Genomic DNA, 22,050 nt, shown 5'->3' with positions numbered 1-22,050 from the left:
AGATGTACCTTCCCAGATAAAGCAAAAAGTCTACTGTTGTCCGCAAGCCTCCATTTGTATTAACTATGCTTGAGTCCTTCAGGTAAACTTGTTATTCCTACAGCACCAACATCACCTGGAGATTGTCAGAAATATAGAATCTCAGGCATTAGATTAAAGCCTGCATTTATATGAGACCTCTTATTATTTCTACTCTCCTGAAATTTTGGACCTTGCCATACCGACCCTGGCTCATAGTAGTAGGTGGGTGGCGTGGGGTGGGGGGGCGGGGGGAGAGTGTTGATCAGGCTTCAGGCTCCCAGGACTCATCTGTCAGTGATGCTGACCCACACCCTGCTAAATGATGACTGAACTGCTCCTGTGATGCCAGAAGGGGCATGACTCACCAGGGCCCTTTTGCTCCCAGGGTCAACAGGGCTCCTGGCCCAGGTCTGTGCTGATGGTAATGAGTTGGTACAGAGGACCTTCCTCCCTGTTCAGGTCTAGCTTCCTGTGTAGTGAAGTGTGATTGGGGAGGTTTCAGAGAAAGGCACCTGGGGTCACAGTGAGAGGCAGGCCAAGTGCTCCAAGTTCCTGATGCAGGAAATGCTTGGGTCTTTAGTTCTGGTACAAGCAGGAGGTAGGGTAGGCTCAACTCACCTGTTCCTCTTTGTTCTGTCCCTGAGCTGGCTAGTATTCATGGCGTCTCCATCTTTAGGTCACGCTGCTGGGAGGATGCTCTCCGCGTGGTGCAGCTGGGACTATTGGCCTCAAATGGCCAATTAGCTGTTACTTGGCCTGTGAGTGCACTGGGCCTCCCAACTCCCTGGGTCCCAGGAAGATGCAGTGCTATGGCGAAACTTCCTCTGATACATCTCAGCCCAAACAGAGGAGTCAGGAAGCCTGATATCCCTCCGGAGTACTGGGGTTCATCCAATGAGAAGCAGGTTAACTTAGAGTGACCCAGTGGCCCTCTTGGGAAAGGCCTCCCCAGGACTGCAGGTGTGACCTCCTGCCTTCCTCCTCTGCTTCATCCAGGTGTGTTGGTGTGATGAAGAGTGATGTTCAGGACTCTGTGCCCGTGGAAACAACACAGCCCTCTCTAAGTCACATTGTGGCCCTTCCTTCAGTGCAGGTTGAGTAAATGTATCTATTCAAACAAAACATTTTAATCCTGGACAGAAATCCCAAATCAAAGTATAAAGGTGATATATGCATAATATTAAAATGTAGAAAGTATGAAAGTAAGCTGAAAAAGTAGTATAATAAATATTCTAAAAAAAGTGCTAGGCTGCTATATCTCAATAATCATTAGACAAAAAGGATTACAGGAGAAAAAATGCTTATAAAGGGATAAGTATTAATGAAAATGTTCAATCCAAGTGCATATCTGAAGAGTTTAAATTTTATATGAGTAATATGATTAAAAATTTACATAGTAGAAGCTGACAGAGTTAAAAAGAAATGAAAAACACCCAGCATGGTTGATATTTATCTCACTCAATAGCTAACAAAAGAAGCAGGAAAATTGTAGTCATATGTTAGAACTGGTTCAAAATATTAGCTAAAGGCACCTACTGGGCATAGATAGAACACTACAATCAGCAACTGCAGAATATAAATTTTCTTGAAACACATAGAATATCACTGAACTAAGGTGTTTTCAAGTGAATTACTTAGAAGGAGGTCATGCTGGATTGTTGTTTAGTTGCTCAGTTGTGTCCGACTCTTTTGTGACCCCATGAACTGTAGCCCCGTCTGCTCCTCTGTCCATGGAATTTCCCAGGCAAGAATACTGGAGGGGACATTTCCCTCTCCAGGGTATCTTCCTGACCCAGGGATCAAATCCACATCTCCCTACATTGCAGGCAGATTCTTTACCACTAAGCCACGTGGGAAGCCCCATGCTGCATTAGGTGGGCCCCACATCCAAAGACTGGTGTCCTTCTAGGAAGAGGAAATGGTACAGAGATGAGACACAGGGTGGTGGGCATGTAAAGACTGGGCAGAGGTTGGAGTGATGCGGCAGCAGGGAAGGAGTGCCAAGGAGCCTCCAGAAGCCAGGCAGAGGCAAGGAAGAATTTTCCTAGAGATTTTGAGGGCAGCAGATCATCCTGAAAACTTCATTTTGGACATCATTCCTCCAGACTGGCAAAAGAGTGAATTCCTATTGTTATGAGTCACCAACTGTGTGTTAATTAGTTGTGGTGGTCCTGGTTCCTGACACAGGAGGGTAAGGAGGGAGCTTGCTTTCACCTGGCAAGGTCAGCAATATATACCTTCACTCCCCTATCTTAGGAGTGTGACGTCTCTCCAACTTTATGTCAAAATGTACTCTGTATAGATCTTGATCACCTTTCTCAAACCTTCCATTTTCTAGTTCAGTTATTTAAAATTGCTTTAAACATGAAAACAGAGCTTAACTGCTTGCGAACACCTCTTTAGAAAGATGCTAATTTACTCACTCTTCCTTTGTTTTTTTCAATAAAGTATGGTATGTAATGGATCTTCCCACCACCCGCCATGCTTCCCCACCTCTAATGTGTATATCTAGATGTGGATTCCTGAATAAAAAGGCGTATAAGACACTTTTTTTTCCCCCTCAACTGAGAACTTCCAGGTGTTCAAGGTGGATTTAAAAATGGACGTGAGTTTGAGCAAGCTTCAGGAGTTGGTGATGGACAGGGAAGCCTGGCATGCTGCAGTCCATGGGGTCGCAAAGAGTCGGACGTGATTGAGAGACTGAACTGAACTGAACTGAAAGAAACACAACCAGTAGTAGGAGTCTGTTTTCCTCATCCTTTCTCATTTTGATAGTGTGTTAAATCTATGTCTTTTATTTTCATTTGTGTTTCCTACTGCCAGTGGTTTCTTACAAGTTTTCAAAGTATTTTTAGGTAGTTGAATTTAGTTATTTTTCTATTAGATATTTGACAATACTGCGGTTTCAGTTGGGATGTCAATAAAAGAAATCTTGATTTTTTTCAGGTTCTTTTCCTCCTCCTCCTCCCTCTCTCCCTCCCCATCCTCCTTCTTTTTTCTCAAGTCCTTTGGACATTCTTTGACATGGTGCATTCTATTTTCAATCAATTTGTTCATTATGTAAAAGCTGAATCAAGAATAGATAGCTGTAAAGCAATTATTCTCCAATTAAAATAAATAAAAGAAAAGGAATGCATAGCATTGACTTATAGAGTCATGATAATGATTACCTTTGGAGAACAAGATTTGGGAGTGGGCAAAATGACAGTGCCGTTTAGGTAAAAATAATTATCTATCTTGGATTGTGGAGAATTCCATGAGTAGACATGATGTGATGATTTCTTTCTATAAATATATAAACATAAAATACAAACATGAATACTTCATTTTTTCCTATCCTAGATGAGAAGTGTGAATGCTGTGACTGGAGTTCAGGGCAATGTTAATCATGCCCTTGGGGTGGTTGAACAGGAGCCCAAGAGAGCTTCTGCCTTAACTGGAACAAAGATTTTGCAGTAGACCCCTCCCCTCTCTCTTCTGTGAGAGATATTGTTTGTCAAATCTGAGTCATTCAAGCCAAAACTATTCCTACTGACATCAAACTCACAAGGGGAACACTTTGGCCATGTAATTAAATTATTATTTTAATTGTTGTTATTGCTATTTAAAACTGGGTCATTCATATTTGGCTGTGGTGAAATACTAAACAGCAAAGTTTAAAGATCTAATTTCTCTTCGGAATGATCACTTATCAGGCCACAATGAATATTTATCCATCAATCGTCTCTTCTGTACCAGCCATTATCTAAGGTGTTTTGTTTATGTCCATTATCTTAGGTGAGTCTTGCCACATAAATAGTTTTTAAGTTTCAGTATAGTTGATGTTGCTACATGAATAGTTTTTAAGTTTCAGTATAGTTAATGGCTATTTCAAGATGATGGAGTAGAAGGATGTGCTAAAATTACAACTCACTGCTGAACAACTGTCAACAGGAGAATGTTGGATCTCACAAGAACAGATACCCCACATCCAAGGGCAAAGGAGAAGCCCCAGCAAGATGGTAGGAGAGGCAAAATAGCATTTAGAATCAAACCCCATACCCCCCAGAGATGCTCTTAGGGCTCAAACAAACCTTGTGCACACCAGGACCCAGAGACCCCACAGAGACTGAGACAGAACTGTGTCTGAGTGTCCCCTGCAGAGGTATGGGTCAGCAGTGGCCTGCCGCAGGGGCAGGGGCTCTGGTTGCAGCAGACCTGGGTGTGGCATAAGCCCTCTTGGAGGAGGTCGCCATTAACCCACCATAGAGCCTTCAGAACTTACACAGGACTGGGAAAGGAGACTCCTGGAGGGAACAAACAGAAGGCTGTGCACACCAGGACCCAGGAGAAAGGAGCAGGGGCCCCAAAAGAGATTGACCCAGACTTGCCCGTGAGTGTCCAGGAGTCTCCGGTGGAGGCGTGGGCTGGCGGTGGCCCGCTGCAGGGTCAGGGGCACTGAGTGTGGCAGTGTGTGCACAAGACCTTTTGAGGGAGGTCTCCATTATCTTCATTACCTCCACCATAGTTTGGCCTCAGGTCAAACAACAGGGAGGGAACACAGCCCCATCCATCAACAGAAATTTGGATTAAAGATTTACTGAGCATGGCCCCACCCATCAGAACAAGACCAGGTTTACCCTGAGTCAGTCTCTCCCATCAGGAAGCTTCCATTAGCCTCTTATCATTATCCATCAGAGGGCAGACAGAATGAAAACCGCAATCACAGAGTTCTGACAAAACGCGGTCCACTGGGGAAGGGAAAGGCAAAGCACTTCGGTATTCTTGCCTTGAGAGCCCTATGAACAGTATGAAAAAGCAAAAGGGTAGGACGCTGAAAGATGAACACCCCAGGTCGGAAGGTGCCCAGTATGCTACTGGAGATTGGTGGAGAAATAATTCCAGAAAGAATGAAGAGATGGATCCAAAGCAAAAAACAACACCCAGTTGTGGATGTGACTGGTGGTGGAAGTAAAGTCTGATGCTGTAAAGAGCAATATAGCATAGGAATCTGGAATGTTAGGTCCATGAATCAAGGTAAATTAAAAGTGGTCAAACAGAAGATGGCAAGAGTGAACATTGACATTTTAGGAATTAGTGAACTAAAATGGACTGGTATGGGTAAATTTAACTCAGATGACCATTATATTATATCTATTACTGTGGGCAAGAATCCCTTAGAAGAAATGGAGTAGCCATCATAGTCAACTAAAGAGTCTGAAATTCAGTACTTGGATGAAATCTCAAAAATGACAGAATGATCTCTGTTAGTTTCCAAGGCAAACCGTTCAATAATACAGTAATCCAAGTCTATGCCCCAACAAGTAATGTGGACAAAGCTGAAGATGAGAGCTTCTATGAAGACCTACAAGACCTTCTAGAACTAACACCAAAAATAGATGTCTTTTTCATTAAAGGGGACTGCAAAAGCAGGAAGTCAAGAGATACCCAGCGTAACAGGCAAATTTGGCCTTGGAGTACAGAATGAAGCAGGGCAAAGGCTAGTAGAGTTTTGCCAAGAGAACGCACTGGTCATAACAAACACCCCCTTCCAACAACACAAGAGAAGACTCTACATATGGACATCACCAGATGGTTAGTACTGAAGTACTAAGTAAGATTGATTATATTCTTTGCAGCCAAATACGGAGATGCTCTATACAGTCAGCAAAAGGAAGACCAAGAGCTGACTGTGTCTCAGGACATGAACTAATTGCCAAATTCAGACTTAAAATGAAGAAAGTAGGGAAAAACCACCAGACCATTTGGGTATCACCTAAATCAAATCCCTTACAATTATACAGTGGAAGTGACAAATAGATTCAAGGGATTAGATCTGATAGAGTGCCTGAAGAATGGAGGTTCATGACATTGTAGAAGAGGCAGTGACCAAAATCATCCCCAAGAAAAATAAATGCAAAAAGACAAAATGGTTGTCTGAGGAGGCCTTACAAATAGCTGTGAAAAGAAGAGACGCTAAAGGCAAAGGGGAAAAGGAAAGATATACCCATTTGAATGCAGAGTTCCTAAGAATAGCAAGGAGAGATAAGAAAGCCTTCCTCAGTGATCAATGCAAAGAAATAGAGGGTAACAATAGAATGGAAAAGACTAGAGATCCCTTCAAGAAAGTTAGAGATACTAAGGGACCATTTCATGCAAAGATGGGCTCAATAAAGGACAGAAATTGTATGGTCCTAACAGAAGCAGAAGATATTAAGAAGAGGTGGCAAGAATATACAGAAGAACTATACAAAAAAGATCTTCACGACCCAGATAATCACGATGGTGTGATCACTCACTTAGAGCCAGACATCCTGGAATGCGAAGTCAAGTGGACCTTAGGAAGCATCATTAGGAACAAAGCTAGTGGAGGTGATGGAATTCCAGCTGAGCTAGTTCAAATCCTAAAAGATGATGCTGTGAAAGTGCTGGACTCAATATGTCAGCAAATTTGGAAAACTCAGCAATGGCCACAGGATTGGAAAAGGTCAGTTTTAATTCCAACCCCAAAGAAAGGCAACGCTGAAGAATGTTCAAACTACTACACAATTGCCCTCATCTTACATGCTAGCAAAGTAATGCTCAAAATTCTCCAAGCCAGGCTTCGACCGTACGTGAACTGTGAAATTGTAGATATTCAAGCTGGATTTAGAAAAGGCAGAGGAAACAGAGATCAAATTGCCAACATCCGCCAGATCATCAAAAAAGCAAGAGAGTTCCAGAAAAACATCTATTTCTGCTTTATTGACTATGCCAAAGCCTTTGACTGTGTGGATCACAACAAACTGTGGAAAATTCTTTAAGAGATGGGAATACCAGACCACCAGATCTGCCTCCTGAGAAATCTGTATGCAAGTCAAGATGCAACAGTTAGAACCAGACATGTAATAACGGACTGGTTCCATATCAGGAAAGGAGTACATCAAGGCTGTATATTGTCACCCTGCTTATTTAACTTATATGCAGAGTACATCATGAGAAGTGCTGGGCTGGATGAAGCAGAAGCTGGAATCAAGATTGCCGGGAGAAATATCAATAGCCTCAGATATGCAGATGACACCACCCTTATGGCAGAAAGTGAAGAAGAACTAAAGAGCCTCTTGATGAAAATGAAAGAGGAGAGTGAAAAAGCTGGCTTAAAGCTCAACTTTCAGAAACTGAAGATCATGGCATCTGGTCCCATCACTACATGGCAAATAGATGGGGGAACAATGAAAACAGTGAGAGACTTTATTTTCTTGGGCTCCAAAATCACCGTAGATGGTGACTGCAGCCATGAAATTAAAAGACACTTGCTCCTTGGAAGAAAGTTATGACCAATCTGGACAGCGTATTAAAAGCAGAGACAATACTTTGCCAACAAAGATCTGTCCTGTTAAAGCTACGGTTTTTCCAGTAGTGAGGTATGGATGGGAGAGTTAGACTATAAAGAAAGCTGAGCACCTAAGAGTAGATGCTTTTGAACTGTGGTGTTGGAGAAGACTCTCGAGAGTCCCTTGGACAACAAGGAGATCCAACCAGTCAATCCTAAAGGAAATCAGTCCTGAATATTCATTGGAAGGACTGATGCTGAACCTGAAACTCCAATACTTTGGCCCCCTGATGTGAAAAATGGACTCCTTGGAAAAGACCCTGATGCTGGGAAAGATTGAAGTCAGGAGGAGAAAGGAATGACAGAGGATGAGATGGTTGGATGGCACCATCGACTCAACGGACATGAGTTTGAGTAAACTCCGGGAGTTGGTGATGGGCAGGGAGGCTTGGTGGGCTGTGGTTCATGGGGTCGCAAAGAGTTGAACATGACTGAGTGATTGAACTGAACTGATAGTTTATGATTAATACGATGTTACTTTCTGGTGTACAACATAGTGATTTGACATTCATATACATTATGAAATGATCACCTCAATAAGTCTAATAGCCATCTGACCCATTACAAAGTTTTAAAATACTACTAACCACTTTCGTTATGCTGTGTAAGACATACCAGTGTTTTATTTATTATATAACATAAGGTTTATACCTCTACATTCCTTCACATATTTATCCCCTTCAACATCCTCTCTTCTGGCAACTAGCAATTTGTTCTCTGTGTCTGTGAGTCTTCTTCAGCTTTGTTATGTTTTTTGCATTGTTTTTTAAATTCCACATGTAAGTGAATTCATATGACATTTACTTTCCCTGTCTGACATATTCAGTTAAGGTAATATCCTCTAATTCCATCAATGTGGTAACAAATAGCAGGATTTCATTATTGTATGGTTGAGTTTCATTCCATTTTGTTTGTGTCTCTGTGTCTATACATGTGTATATTACATTTTTTATCCATCCATCTATCAGTGGACATAGGTTATTTTCTTATCCTGATTATTGTAAAGAATGCTGCAAAAAACATTGAAATGTGTATATTTTTTTCAAATTAGCTTTTTTTCCTTTTCTTCAGGTGAATACCCAGAAGTGAAATTCCTGGATCGCATAGCAGTTCTCTTTTCTATTTTTTGAGGAAACTCCATACCGTTCTGTCCAACAAATTTCAGTCCCACCAACAGTTCCTCAGGGTTCCTTCTTCTCCACATACTTGCCAGTAATTGTCATTTGCTGTCTTTTGGAAGATAATTGTTTGAACAGGTAAGAAGTAATGTTGAAATTTGGTTTAGATATCTGATGACAAGTGATATCGAACATCTTTTTAAATGCCTGTTGGCCATCTGTGTCTTTGGAAAATGTCTAATCCATTCCTCTGTCCATTTTAATTGGGTGGTTTGGTTTTTTATTTTTAGTTGTTGTAGATTTCTTCATGTGTTTTTGATATTAAACCCTTATCAAACATATCACTTGCAAGTATCATTTTCATTCATTAGGTTGCTATTTCATTTTCTTGATGGTTTTCTTCACTGTGCAAAAGTTTTTTGTCTTCCTGTAACACCATTTGTTTATTTTTGCTTTCATTTCCATTGCTTGAGGAAGCACATCCAAAAAATATTGCTAACTCTGATGTGAAAGAGCATACTGCCTATGTTTCTTCTAGGATATTAATGGTTTCAGTTCAGTTCAGTTCAATCACTCAGTCATGTCCAACTCTTTGAGACCCCATGAACCACAGCACACCAGGCCTCTCCGCCCATCACCAACTCCTGGAGTTCACACAAACTCACATCCATTGACTCAGTGATGCTATCCAACCATCTCATCCTCTGTCGTCCCCTTCTCCTCCTGCCTTCAATCTTTCCCAACATCAGGGTCTTTTTCAATGAGTCAGCTCTTCACATCAGGTGGCCAAAATATTGGAGTTTCAGGTTCAGCATCAGTCCTTCCAATGAACACCCAGGACTGATCTCCTTTAGGATGGACTGGTTGGATCTCCTTGCAGTCCAAGGAACTCTCAAGAGTCTTCTCCAACACCACAGTTCAAAAGCATCAATTCTTCTGTGCTCAGCTTTCTTTATAGTCCACCTCTCACATCCATACGTGACTATGGGAAAAACCATAGCCTTGACTGGACGGACCTTTGTTGACAAAGTAATGTCTCTGCTTTTTAATATGCTGTCTACCTTGGTCATCACTTTCCTTCCAAGGAGTAAGCGTCTTTTAATTTCATGGGATGGTTTCAGGACTTACATTTAAATATTTAACCCATTTTGTGATTTTTTTCTTTTTTACATAAAGTAAGGATGTGGTCCAGATTCACTCTTTAACCTATACCTGTTTAGTTTTCTCAGCATCACTTATTAAAGCCTTTGTCTTTTTCCAAATTGTGTATTCTTGGGTCCTTTGTGGTAGAGCATTAGATTGTTTTAGCATGAGTTTATTTCTGGGCTCTCTATTTTGTTCAATTAATATATGTCTGTTTTTGTACCAGTATACTTTTTTCATTACTGTGGCTTTGTAGTATAGTTTGAAATCAGGGAGTGTGATGCTTTCATTTTTGCTTTTCTTTCTCTTTTCTCAAGATTGCATTGGCTATATATAGTTTTTTGAGATTCTTTTTTTTTTTGGCTGTACCACGCAGCAAGTGGGATCTTAGTTCTCCTGCCAGAGATTGAACCCTTTCAGCCTGCCATGGAAGGTGAAGTCTTAGCCACTGGACCACCAAGGAAATTTTTATCATTACTCATTCTAGCTCTTATGAATTGTATGATGTATATCTTTCCATTTGTGTTTTCCATTTCTTTGATCACTGTCTTTCATTTTTCAGAGTACAAGTCTTTTACCTCTTTGTTCAGATATATTCCTAGGTATTTTATTCTTTCTGGTGTAATTATAAATGGGATAATCTTGCTAATTTATTTTTTAGCAGGTATTTATTAATGTATAGGCAGTTATTTCTGTCCTGGGGAAGGAAATGGCAACCCATTCCAGTATTCTTGCCTGGAAAATCCCATGGGTGGAGGAGCCTGGTGAGCTACAGTCCACGGGATCACAAAGAGTCAGACACGACTGAACGACTAAGTGTGGCATAAGGATTTCTGTATATTCATTCTTTTACAGCAATTTAAGGAACTCATTTATTAAGCCGTAAAAGCTTTTTGGTAGTGTGTTTAAGATTTACTTTATATAGTATCATGTCATCTGCAAGCAGTGACAGTTTTACTTCTTCCTTTCCAATTAGGATTCTTTTATGTCTTTTTCTTGTTTGATTGCTGTGGTTAGGACTTCCAGTACTATGTTGAATGCAAGTGGCAAGAGTTGGCACCCCCATCCTGTTGAAAAGTTTGGAACTTTTCACCACTGAGTGTGATGCTGGCTGTGGGTTTCTTACATACATATGTATGGTCTGTATTATGTTGAGGTATGTTCCCTCTATATCTACTTTGTTGAGAGTCTTTATCACAAATTAATACTGAGTTTTGGTAGAAGTGTTTTCTGCATCCATTGAGACAATCATATGATTTTTATTCTTCAATTTGTTAATGTGTTTTATCACTCTGATTGATTGTGTATGTTGAAACATTCTTGTATCCCTTGGATGAATCCTATTTGACAATGGTATATGATCTATCATTTTAGTTGCTATTGAATTGTTTTCTAATGCTGTGTTGAGAACTTTTCAATCTATATTTATCAGAGATATAGATCTCTAGCTTTCTTTTTCTGTAGTGGCCTTATCTTGTTTTCATATTAGACTAATGCTGGCCTTGTACAATGAGTATGGGAGTGTTCCCTCCTGTTCAATATCTTGGAATAATTTGAGAACTTTTGGCATTAATTATCTTTAATGTTTTCTAGAATTCATCCTGAAGCCATCTGATCCTTGGCTTTTCCTTACTGGGTGATTTTTCATTACTGATTAAATTTCCTTATTCATTATTGGACTTATCATATTTTCTATTTTTTCCTAATTAAGTCTTGAGGGGTTGTACAGTTTTTTATTCATTTCTTCTAGATTTTCTGTTTTATTGACAAATAATAGTTACTAATAATCTCTTGTAATCTTTTGTATTTCTGTGGTGTTCCTTGTATCTTCTTTTCACATCTGATTTTACTTATTTGGGCCCACTGTCTTTTTTCTTAGTGAGTCTAGCTACAGGTTTATTACTTTTCTTTATCTATTAAAAGAACCAGTTCTTAGTCTCATTGATCTCTTCTATTGTTTTTTAGTCTCTTTTGTTTTGGGGCTGATCTTTATTATTTCTTTCCTTCTAGTAAATTTGGATTTTGTTTTTTCTCTTTTTCTAGCTCCTTTAGTTGTAAAATTTGTTTTTTTATTTGATATTTTTATTTTCTGAAGTAGGCTTTTATCACTGTAAACTTCTCTCATAGAACTCCATTAGTTGCATCCCATAGATTTTGAATAGTTTTTTCTTCCTTTTCATTTGATTCCATATTTTTTAAAATTTCCCCTTTGGTTGATTTAGTCACCCATTTGCTTTTTAGGAGTATATTGTTTAAGTTCATGTGCTTTTGGTTTTTGTAGTTTTTTTTCTTGTAGTCTATTTCTGTTCATGCTTCTGTGGTGAGAAAAAATTCTTGACATAATTTCAATTATCTTAAAGTTAATGAGAATTGTTTAGTGGCCTTGTATGTGATCTATCCTGGAAAAACATTCCACAAGCACTTGACAAAAAGATGCATTCTTCTGTTTTTGAATAAAATATTCTGTATATTTCAACTAAATCCATATGTCCAAAGTGTCATTTAGGACAGTATTTCCATATTGATTTTCTGTCTGTGTGATCTTTCCATTGATTGAATTCAGTGGTTAAATCCCCTACTATTATTATATTACTTTTAATCATTCCCTTCATGTTTCTTAGTATATGTTTTGTTTTTGGTGCTCCTATATTTGGTGTGCATATACAAGTGTTGACTCTTCTTGTTGGTTTAATGTAGTGAAAATGACACTAAAACACCAAAAACAAAATAAAAGTAGACAAAATAGACAAAATGAAGATAAGAAACCACTTTACTAAAAGAACCTTAAGAAATACTGTGGGAAAAAACCCCATGGGATGGGAGATAATGTTTCCAAATCATATCTGATAAGGGTTGATATCAGAATATAAAATGTTTTTCTACAATTAAAAAGACCAATAACCCAATAGAAAATTTGCAAAGATGAACTATATATTTCCAACAAAGTATGAAAAGATGCTTAACAACAATAATCATTAGTGAAATGAACAACAAGATAATATTTCTCAAGTATTAGAACAGGTATTCAAAAAGAAAGAAAGAGAAAACTTAGGTTGGCTAGGAACATTTTGCACTATTGATGGGAATGTAAAATGGTATAGTCACTATGTAAAGTTCTTTGGAGGTTCCCTCCAACTTAAAACATATTTACTCTATGATTCAGTAGTCACATGGTTGTGTATATATTTCCCCAAAATAAGAAAAGGTGACTATCAGAGATATTTGTGCATCCATGTACATAGCAGCATTTTTCACAATAGGCAAAAGGTGGACACAACCAAGGTGTTCATTGGTGGATGAATAAATAAACAAAGTGTGGCATAAACATATGATGGAATATTATTCAGCTTTTAAAAAGATGTAAATCCATTCATTTACTGCAACATGTATGAACCTTGAAGACATTATGCTAAGTCTCATAACCAGACACAAAAAGAAAAATATTCTATGTTTTACTTACATGAGGTATCTAAAGTAATCACATTCATAAGAAACAGAAAGTAAAATGCTGGCTTCTAATACTGGAGGTAAGGGGGGAAATAGGGAGTCTTTGCTGAAGGGGTATGCAAGTTCAGTTTTGCAAGATGAAAAAGTTCTGGAGATCTGTTACACAACAAGGTTTCATTCCAATCCCAAAGTAAGGGAATGCCAAAGAATGTTCAAACTACTGCACAATTGCATTCATTTCACACACTAGCAAAATAATGCTCAAAATTCTCCAAGCTAGGCTTCAACAGTGCATGAACCAAGAACGTCCAGTTGTTCAAGTTGTATTTAGAAAAGGCAGAGAAAAGTGTTAGTCACTCTGTCATGTCTGACTCTATTTGACCCTATGGACTGTAGCCCACCAGACTCCTCTATCCTTGGGATTCTCCAGGCAAGACTACTGGACTGGGTAGCCATTGCCTTCTCCAGGGGATTTTTCTGACTCAGAGATCGAACCAGGGTCACCTGCATTGCAGGCAGGTCCTTTATTGTCTGAGCTACCAAAATTCTCCAAGCTAGGCTTCAACGGTACATGAACGGAGAACTTCCAGATATTCAAGCTGGATCTAGAAAAGGCAGAGGAACCAGAGATCAAATTGCCAAATCTATGATCCATTGGATCATAGAAAAAGCAAGGGAATTCCAGAAAAACATCTACTTTTGCTTCATTGACTATGCTAAAGCCTTTGACTGTGTGTATCACAACAATCTGTGGAAAATTCTTCAAAAGATGGGAATACCAGAACACCTTACCTGTCTCATGAGAAACCTGTGTGCAGAAAAAGAAGTCACAGTTAGAACTGGACATGGAACAACAGACTGGTTCCAAATAGGGAAAGGAGTACATCCAGGCTGTATATTGGCACCCTGCTTATTTAACTTATATGCAGAGTACATCATGTGAAATGCTGGGTGGATGAAGCACAAGCTGAAGTTGAGATTACTGGAGAAATATCAATAACCTCAGATATGCAAATGACAACACTTTTATGGCAGAAAGTGAAGAGGAACTAAAGAGTCTCATGATGAAGGTGAAAGGGAAGACTGAAAAAGTTGACTTAAAGCTCAGCATTCAGAAAATGAAGATTATGGCATCTGATCCCATCACTTCATGGCTAATAGATGGAGAAACAGTGGGAAAAGCGAGAGACTTTATTTTCTTGGGCTCCAAAATCACTGCAGATGGTGACTGCAGCCATGGAATTGAAAAAGGCTTGCTCCTTGAAAGGAAAGCTATGACAAACTTAGACAGCATATTAAAAAACTGAGACATTACTTTGCCAACAAAGGTCCATCTAGTCAAAGCTATGGTTTTTCCAGTAGTCATGTATGGATGTCAGATTTGGACCATAAAGAAAGCTGAGACCGAAGAACAGATGCTTTTGAACTGTGGTGTTGGAGAAGACTCTTGAGAGTCCCTTGGACTGCAAGGAGATCCAACCAGTAAATCCTAAAAGAAATCAATTCTCAATATTCATTGGAAGGACAGATGCTGCAACTGAAGCTCCAGTGTTTTGACCACCTGATGTGAAGAACTGACTCCTTGGAAAAGACCCTGATGCTGGGAAAGATTGAAGGCAGGAGGAGAAGGGGATGGCAGAGGATGAGATGGTTGGATGGCATCACCGACTTGATGGACATGAGTTTGAGCAGTCTCCAGGAGTTGATGATGGACAGGGAGGCCTGGTGTGCTATAGTCCATGGTGTCATGAAGAGTTGGACGGGACTGAGCAACTGAATTGACTGACTGATAGACTGGCTAAACTGTACAGTTCAAATTAGCTACAACAAAAAGATTACTTTTAGACACAAACACGATAAACGTTGTTAAGCTTTGTTAAAAGTTAATGCAGAATTAGAATTAAAAATGTAATATGATCTTGAATGTAAAGTGTTTATTCTACACCTATTGCATTAATATAACTAGAGTTATGCCAATTATATTTTGGAGTTCAAAGATGAGTTAACAGTAAATTTAAATTGTAATCAGCCAGTAGATATGAAATGGGAATGAACTATACTTTGCAGCAACCTGCAAAGTATAGAATGGGTTGAACAAACCACTTTTAGCATTATGCAGCTATCTTCACTATAGTCTGATATATAGGTTAACACAGACATAAAGATAATCTGTAGGGTCTTAAAATAATTTTCTTCCAGATTTTGGAGAATTTCTATTCCATGCAATATTGGATCAGCTTTCACAACTTATTCCAAAGTCATAATTAATGTTTTTCTGCTAAGAACTACTGATTTTTTTATACCGTTAAGTATCAAATAATGATGATAAATCTCCACTTGTATAGGAAAACAAAGATTGTGTTTTTCCATTTCCTTTAGAAATGTAAATTGAAATAGTAGACAACCCAAGTTTTGTCTTGTGAAAAGACATGTGAAAGTGAAAATTGCTCAGTTGTATCAGACTCTTTGTGACTTCATGGACTATACAGTCCATGGAATTCTCCAGGCCAGAATACTGGAATGGGTAACCTTTCCCTTCTCCAGGGAATCTTTCCAACCCAGGGATCGAACCCAGGTCTCCTGCATTGCAGGTGGATTAATGACTAAAAATAAACTGAGAAAATACAACAAGGGATAGAGGAAGAGCAAGTCAGGAGTGGGGAAAGTGGGAGAAAAGAAGGAGGGGTAAGTGGAGGGAAAGAGAGGTGGTTGGGGAAGGGAGGGCGAAGGAATGAAAGAAAGAAGGAAAAGCAGAGAAAGGAGGAAGAGGTCAGGAGGAAATAGAGTAGAGAAAAAGAGAGGAAGAAGGGAGCATGGGAAACAACATTTTTACAGCTTGAGAAGAAAAGGAGTGTCCCTAATAGCTGAAAACTGGAGAACTCCTCAAAGAAACATGCGTTACATCAAATGAATATGGCAAACTGGCAGAGATAGAGATAATTTTACAGAAAGTCTAGAAACGAGAAGGAACAGGAACAAATGAGCAGAGACCTTGGAGTGTGTTTCAGTTGGCTATTGCGAGCAGAAATCTGCTCACTGGGCTCTTAGCCTCTCCTCATGTCTCCTGAGCAAAGAAGCAAGAAGAATGGGAACTGTGATCAGAGAGAGACCCAGGGCACATCCCCCTGCCCCTAGAGGGTACAGACCACCCTTCTTCCAGAGGACAGCTTCCTGGGAGTGACCATGGGATGACTCTACCAAAGAGAGACCAATTAAGAAGGCCACTGGGCTCCAAATCCAGGCCGTGTGTTGGGTCCACAGAGCATGAGGATGGAGCTCTGAATGGGCAGGTTAAGCCTGAGGGTCCAGGCTCCCAGGGAGTGTGGGCCAGAGAGCAGGGAGCTGTGCTCGCCACCAAGAAAGTGCCCTTTCCCTCCCCACCCCTGCTCTCTGCTTCAGCCACCAGGCCCTCCATCCTTATTCAGAGATGTCTGTGCTGACAAGGCCCCATTTCTTAGGGTCACAAGTAGTCAGGACACTGTCACCTGTCAGGTTGGATGGTGAACTTTAGGTGTCAGGCATCCACACTGACTCCCTGGGGCTCCCAGCTGCTGTCTGAGGGGAGAACCCAGGACAGGGAGCACTGGGAGCCTCTGAAGCAGGAGCAGGTGCTCCCTGCTGCCTTGTTGGGTGGTGGCATCAGTGAACAGAAGGGGTGGGGGGGGGGGGAGAGGAACAGCCCTGCTCAGGATTGAGGGGAAGCGTGGTCTTCCTAACTCCCCTAATTGGCTGTGAGGACCCAGGCTATCATGAAGGGAGGGGCCAGGCTGAGTGTCCTAAGGCCCCCCTGCTAGGTGGTCCAGGGGAGGTAGCTCAACACTTACTTACATTAGGTTCAGCAATAACTTGAAGGGAGAGGCCTCAAAATCTGTCTAGTCCATGTATTTTCACTGGAGGATGTTGAACTTGGGACATACAGACTGTTCAAGATTCTCTGTTCATGATGATGACCACCGTGTTACCCAGAGATCCAGATTATGGCCTTGCTCCATCTTTGCACTTACTTTTCTGCTGGCAAAAGAGCTTTGTCCATTATTGCATCTCATACTTGTAATGTATGCTCCATGATGTGCTCCTACGAAGGGTTGAATGAAAGTTTGGATGAAAAAAATGAATCAGATGAATGAGGAATGAATTCCTCAAAGCAAAGCCTGTACTTCTCCCAGAGCCCTCTCGTCCTGTCTCAGAACAACCAGTCTCTCCAGTCACCCTCCTTCATGTGGCTGTGTGTTTCTGCCCCAGTCTCTGCAGGGTTTCTCAGACTGTAGATGAGGTGGTTGAGCATCGGGATGACCAGCGTGTAGAAGACAGAGACCACCTTGCCCTGCTCCATGGACTGCACAGCTCCCGGCTGGGCATACATGACAAAAAGAGTCCCATAAAAGAGGGACACGGCTGTCATGTGGGAGCCACAGGTGGAGAAGAGCTTGTGTCTCCCTCCTCCTGAGCACATCCTCAGGATGGTCACTGTGATGTAGCCATAGGAGATGAGGACCACGAGTGTGGTGCCCACGATGATGAGACCACAGATGACAAACATGATGAGCTCATTGATGGTAGTGTCAGCACAGGCAAGCTTGAGCAATGGAGGGACATCACAGAGGAAGTGGTCGATGTGGTTGGAGCTGCAGAATGGGAGGCTGAATGTGAAGCTGGTCTGCAGGATGGAGTTGAGGCAGCCCCCACAGTAGCAGCCCAGCATCAGGCGGGCACAGACCGAGGGGCGCATGGAGATGGGGTAGTGCAGGGGGCTGCAGATGGCCACAAAGCGGTCATAGGCCATCACTGCCAGGAGGAATCCCTCAGTGGTGATGAGCAGGGAGAAGAAGAAGAACTGGGTGGCACACCCCGCTAAGGTGATGACCTTGGAGGAGGAAAGGAGGTCAACAAGGGCCTTAGGGTAGATGACAGATGAGTAACACAAGTCTAAGAAGGAGAGGTTCTTGAGGAAGAAGTACATTGGGGAGTGCAGACGGGCATCCAGGGTGATGACCACGATCATGGTGAGGTTCCCCAGGACGGCCACCAAGTACAGGGCCAGGAACAGAGCAAAGAGCAGGGCCTGGGTCTGCGGACCTCCCTCAAATCCCTCCAGCACAAACTCCTGCAGAGGCATCACTGAGAGGTTTCCATTTCTGTGGGGTGACATGACCCTGAGCACGACATGGGGCAGAGAGCAGAGAGCAGGTGGGAGACAGGGAGAGGGAGCAGATCAACGTCACATGACCGTCCTCCCTTGGAGATCAAGGACTTTGCAGCATCTCACTGCCCACTGATCAAGAGACCACCAGATGCCCAGTTCTGCTCCCAGATGAGCACAGACGGACCTGAAAAGGGAACATTTCCTCTGATTCATTAATGCATAGATATGCAAGTTCACTCTCTTTCTGGGTGACTCTGAGCTGCTGTTATGGGGTGTGTGGTGGCTGCCAGGAGCTTTGCAGACTGAAAACCTAAAGTGTGAGGAGTGGTGCAGTCTCCTCTGTCTCTTCTCAATAAATGCTTTCCATCCCCATAGGGATGTTCCTGAGCCATGTAATTTCCACTCCTCACTCAAGTATCTAATCCTGCACTTTCCTGTCTTATTAATTCATTCACTAATTTTATAAATATTTATTGAACACCTCATGCCAGCCTGGTGGTGTGTTGTTGATGATTGTATCTCCAGGCCAGAGCAAGAACTAGCACCAACCAGGAAAATTTCTATCAGTCTGTCCTGCAGACCCTGAGCCCCGTGTAACATCAGTTTGTGAACCTGGACCACAGCTTCATTCTGTCTGCTGAGCACTGTGCCTCCTTGAGGATCTCAGGAGGCCTCAAACCAATGTCCTGATGTTGAAAAATATGAGGAGAGGACACCAGACCACTGAGGTGCTATGTCTATCTTTCCTGCACACCCTGAGATCTATCTTGGCATCTTTGTCTCTAGGATAGAACCATGATGGCAAGCATCAACAGAGCTGTTTGCATCCTTGAGAATGTAAGGGTTTTTTCTTGCAATGTACAGATAATGGGCAATTAATGGGGAGGGGACAGCCAAGCTTTATGGCCTTAGAAGCAGCAGAATAGGGGCTGTGGCACATTTGGGATGTGGGGATGTCCTCCTCCTGTCCTTACTTCTATGCCCCTGGCTCCTCTGCACATCTCATATAGTCATTGCTTGAAGCAATGGGAGCCTCCAACATGGTCACATCTGCTCAGTGTCTGGGTCCTCCTGCTGGGTGCTGCTTCCTGTCCCTGTCACAGCCCAGACCTCCCTTGTCTGCCCTGAGCAGGGCTGACCACCACACTCCCGTGGGACATGGGGACCCGCTGTGTGACGGCCAGAGGAATGGTTGGGAGATGCAACCTAAGGAGGGAGGAGTGGGAAGGAAGGCGGGCACAGCACCACAGTGCCTCTCAGGAAGGTGAGGAGGATTGGGGAGAGGATGTAAGATTACGTCAACGCAAACTCCACAGTTCCTAGAGGGCGGGTCTGCAGCGTGACGCAACTGGCTGCCTTTGCAGGGAGCAAGCTCCTGTGCATTGTGGGTGTGCAGTCAGAGGCTGGGTGGTCAGTGGTGCCTGTGGAGGAGTGATGACCCCCATGTTCCCTCAGCTTTAAGTTCTCTTGGAAGATGGTCTATGAGAGCCCATGCTTTGCAACAAAAAGTGTGCAGGTACAAGCGTTAGTGGTCCGGCTGTCCTCTCCTGGGAGACTTAAGTCCAATCCTCTCATGACAGCAGAGGGGGGCAGTCTATCTGAGATGCGCAGGCAGGGTCCACTCAAATTTGAAATTGGATATGGGCACTGATGGTGGACAGGTGCTGCCCTACACGTGTTGGCCACAAGTCCTATGCACCGAGCCCTGTCCTGCACACACACACACACACACACACACACACACACTCCCAGTCTGTCCATCCAGGTCCTCACCTCATAATAATCTCAAAGTGACCAGAGTGACCACCTTCACCCACTATCCCCAGGTTTGGTGACCTTGCTGTTATATCCCTGGGGGTTCCCAGCTTTATTTATTTGGCTGTTTCCTGAGACAATTCATCCACCTCAGGGGCCTTGAGTCATCACAACGGTGACCCCTAGCATGCCTGGGGAGCACATCAAGAGTACTTGGCATTTTCACCTGGGAAACTAAGCTCCAAAACTGGTTTTGAAAAACTGAACAAATACATTCTTTTGGCTTATTGAAATGACCAAGTGGGGCTACTGCAGCAGTTTCAGTAAACCTGCCTCTGAGTTGAGTCTGACAAACACCTTCCAGGGTGAAGCAGAGAAACCCAGGGCTCCTTTTGAGGATCTACTGAATAGTTGTAGTGACTGTGTCCTGAATCCTTTCCTTGCAAACTCTCATCACTCAAGCATGATCTGAGCTCCTGTCAGCACCAGCATTGCCTGATGCTTGTCAGGTTCAGGATCTCAGGCCATTGACTTAAAATCCACCTTTGTACGAGGACCCCTGATTATTTCTACTCTGATAAAGTTCAGACCTGCTGCCCTAACTGACCCGCCCAGGGCAGTGGGGAGTAGGGGACCTGCTGTCCAGGGCCCAGGCTCCCAGGACTCACCTGTCAGTGATGCTGACCCCACTGCTGAGTGATGACCACAGTGCTCCTGTGATGTCAGGAGGGGCATGGCTCACCCAGGACCCTGTGCTCCCGGGGAGGACAGGACTCCTGACCCAGGTCTGTGCTGGTGATAATGACGTGGCACTGAGCACCCCCTCCCTTGTCCACGTCTGGCCTCCTGTGCAGGGAAGTGAGTGAGGAGGGGACAGTGGAGGGCAGCAGGCTCTGGCTGCAGGAACTCCTGGGTCTTGATGGAAGCACAGCAGGGGACGGACTCAGTCACCTGACTCTCCGCATTATCTGTCATGTGGGCAACATGTAGGTTCCTGCACCTTGGGGTCACTCTGCTGGGAAGATGCTCTCTGTTTGCAGGTCTGGGACTTGAGGCCTCGAATGGCCAATTAGGCGAGACCTGGGCTTCTGAGTGCCCTGGGACCCATAACCCCCTGGGTCCCAGGAGCTGCAGTCCTGTGGCCAATCGTCCTTTGATGTGTCTCAGTCCAGTACAGGGGAGGCACACAGCCTGAAGTCCATTAGGGGTCCGTGTGTGTGGGTGGGGCACACAGTAGAGAAATGCAAATGACTTATACAGATTCTATGACTGTCCTCAGAAAGATCTCCCTGGGCGGCAGGTGGGACCTCCTGGTCCACATCCCTCTCTCTCCTCTGCTCCATCCTCATCTGTTGCTGCGAGGAAAAGTGACAGGCAGGCAACAGCACAGCCCTTTCTATGACGCTTATTACCATTATGACCCTTTTTCGTGCTAAAATTGCCCTGTTTTTGGCTATTTGGATTCTCTTCAAGGCAGCCCCACACTCACTGAATATAGCTTACATATAATACATCCATTAAAACAAAATATTATAATCCCAGTTGGAAAGCCAAAACCAAAGTATAAAGATGATATATGTTTAATGTTTAATTTAATATAGAAAATTTGAAATGGAAATGCTGGAGAAAATTGTATCATATACATTCTAAGATAAACAAGGCTCATTTGCCTTAATAATTAGTAGACAAACTAGACTTCTGGGAAAAAAGCTGATTTGTAAAGGGACATGTCATAAGGAAACTTTTATCCACCTGGATGATAGGAAAATATAAATTTGTGTACAACTAATAGAGACTTAACTATATGAAGTAAAAACTGACAGAATTAAAAAGAAACAGAATGGTAACCCACTCCAGTATTCCATGGCAGAGGAGGCTGGTTTGCACATCCCATGGGGCTGCAAATGACTGAGTGATTGGCACACACACATATCCAAATTATAGGTAATATTTTACCATGTCTCTCTCAATAATAATGCAAGAGAAAAACTGTAGTCATGTTACAGTTGATTCTACATATCAACCAAATTGATTGTACTTGACAGACAGAACAATACATTCAGCAACTGCAG

The 22,050-nt window shown here is 42.5% G+C and overlaps 1 pseudogene; it reads right to left on the bottom strand.

The window, feature by feature from the left end:
* Nucleotides 1-17,295: 17,295 nt before the first annotated feature.
* LOC122677726 lies at nt 17,296-18,229 on the bottom strand (annotated as a pseudogene).
* Between the last annotated feature and the right edge of the window lie 3,821 nt (nt 18,230-22,050).

This window comes from Cervus elaphus, chromosome 20 (genome assembly GCF_910594005.1).
Source record: "Cervus elaphus chromosome 20, mCerEla1.1, whole genome shotgun sequence".
Classification (NCBI taxonomy): Eukaryota; Metazoa; Chordata; class Mammalia; order Artiodactyla; family Cervidae; genus Cervus; species Cervus elaphus.
This window is presented reverse-complemented; position numbering and strand designations above follow the sequence as displayed.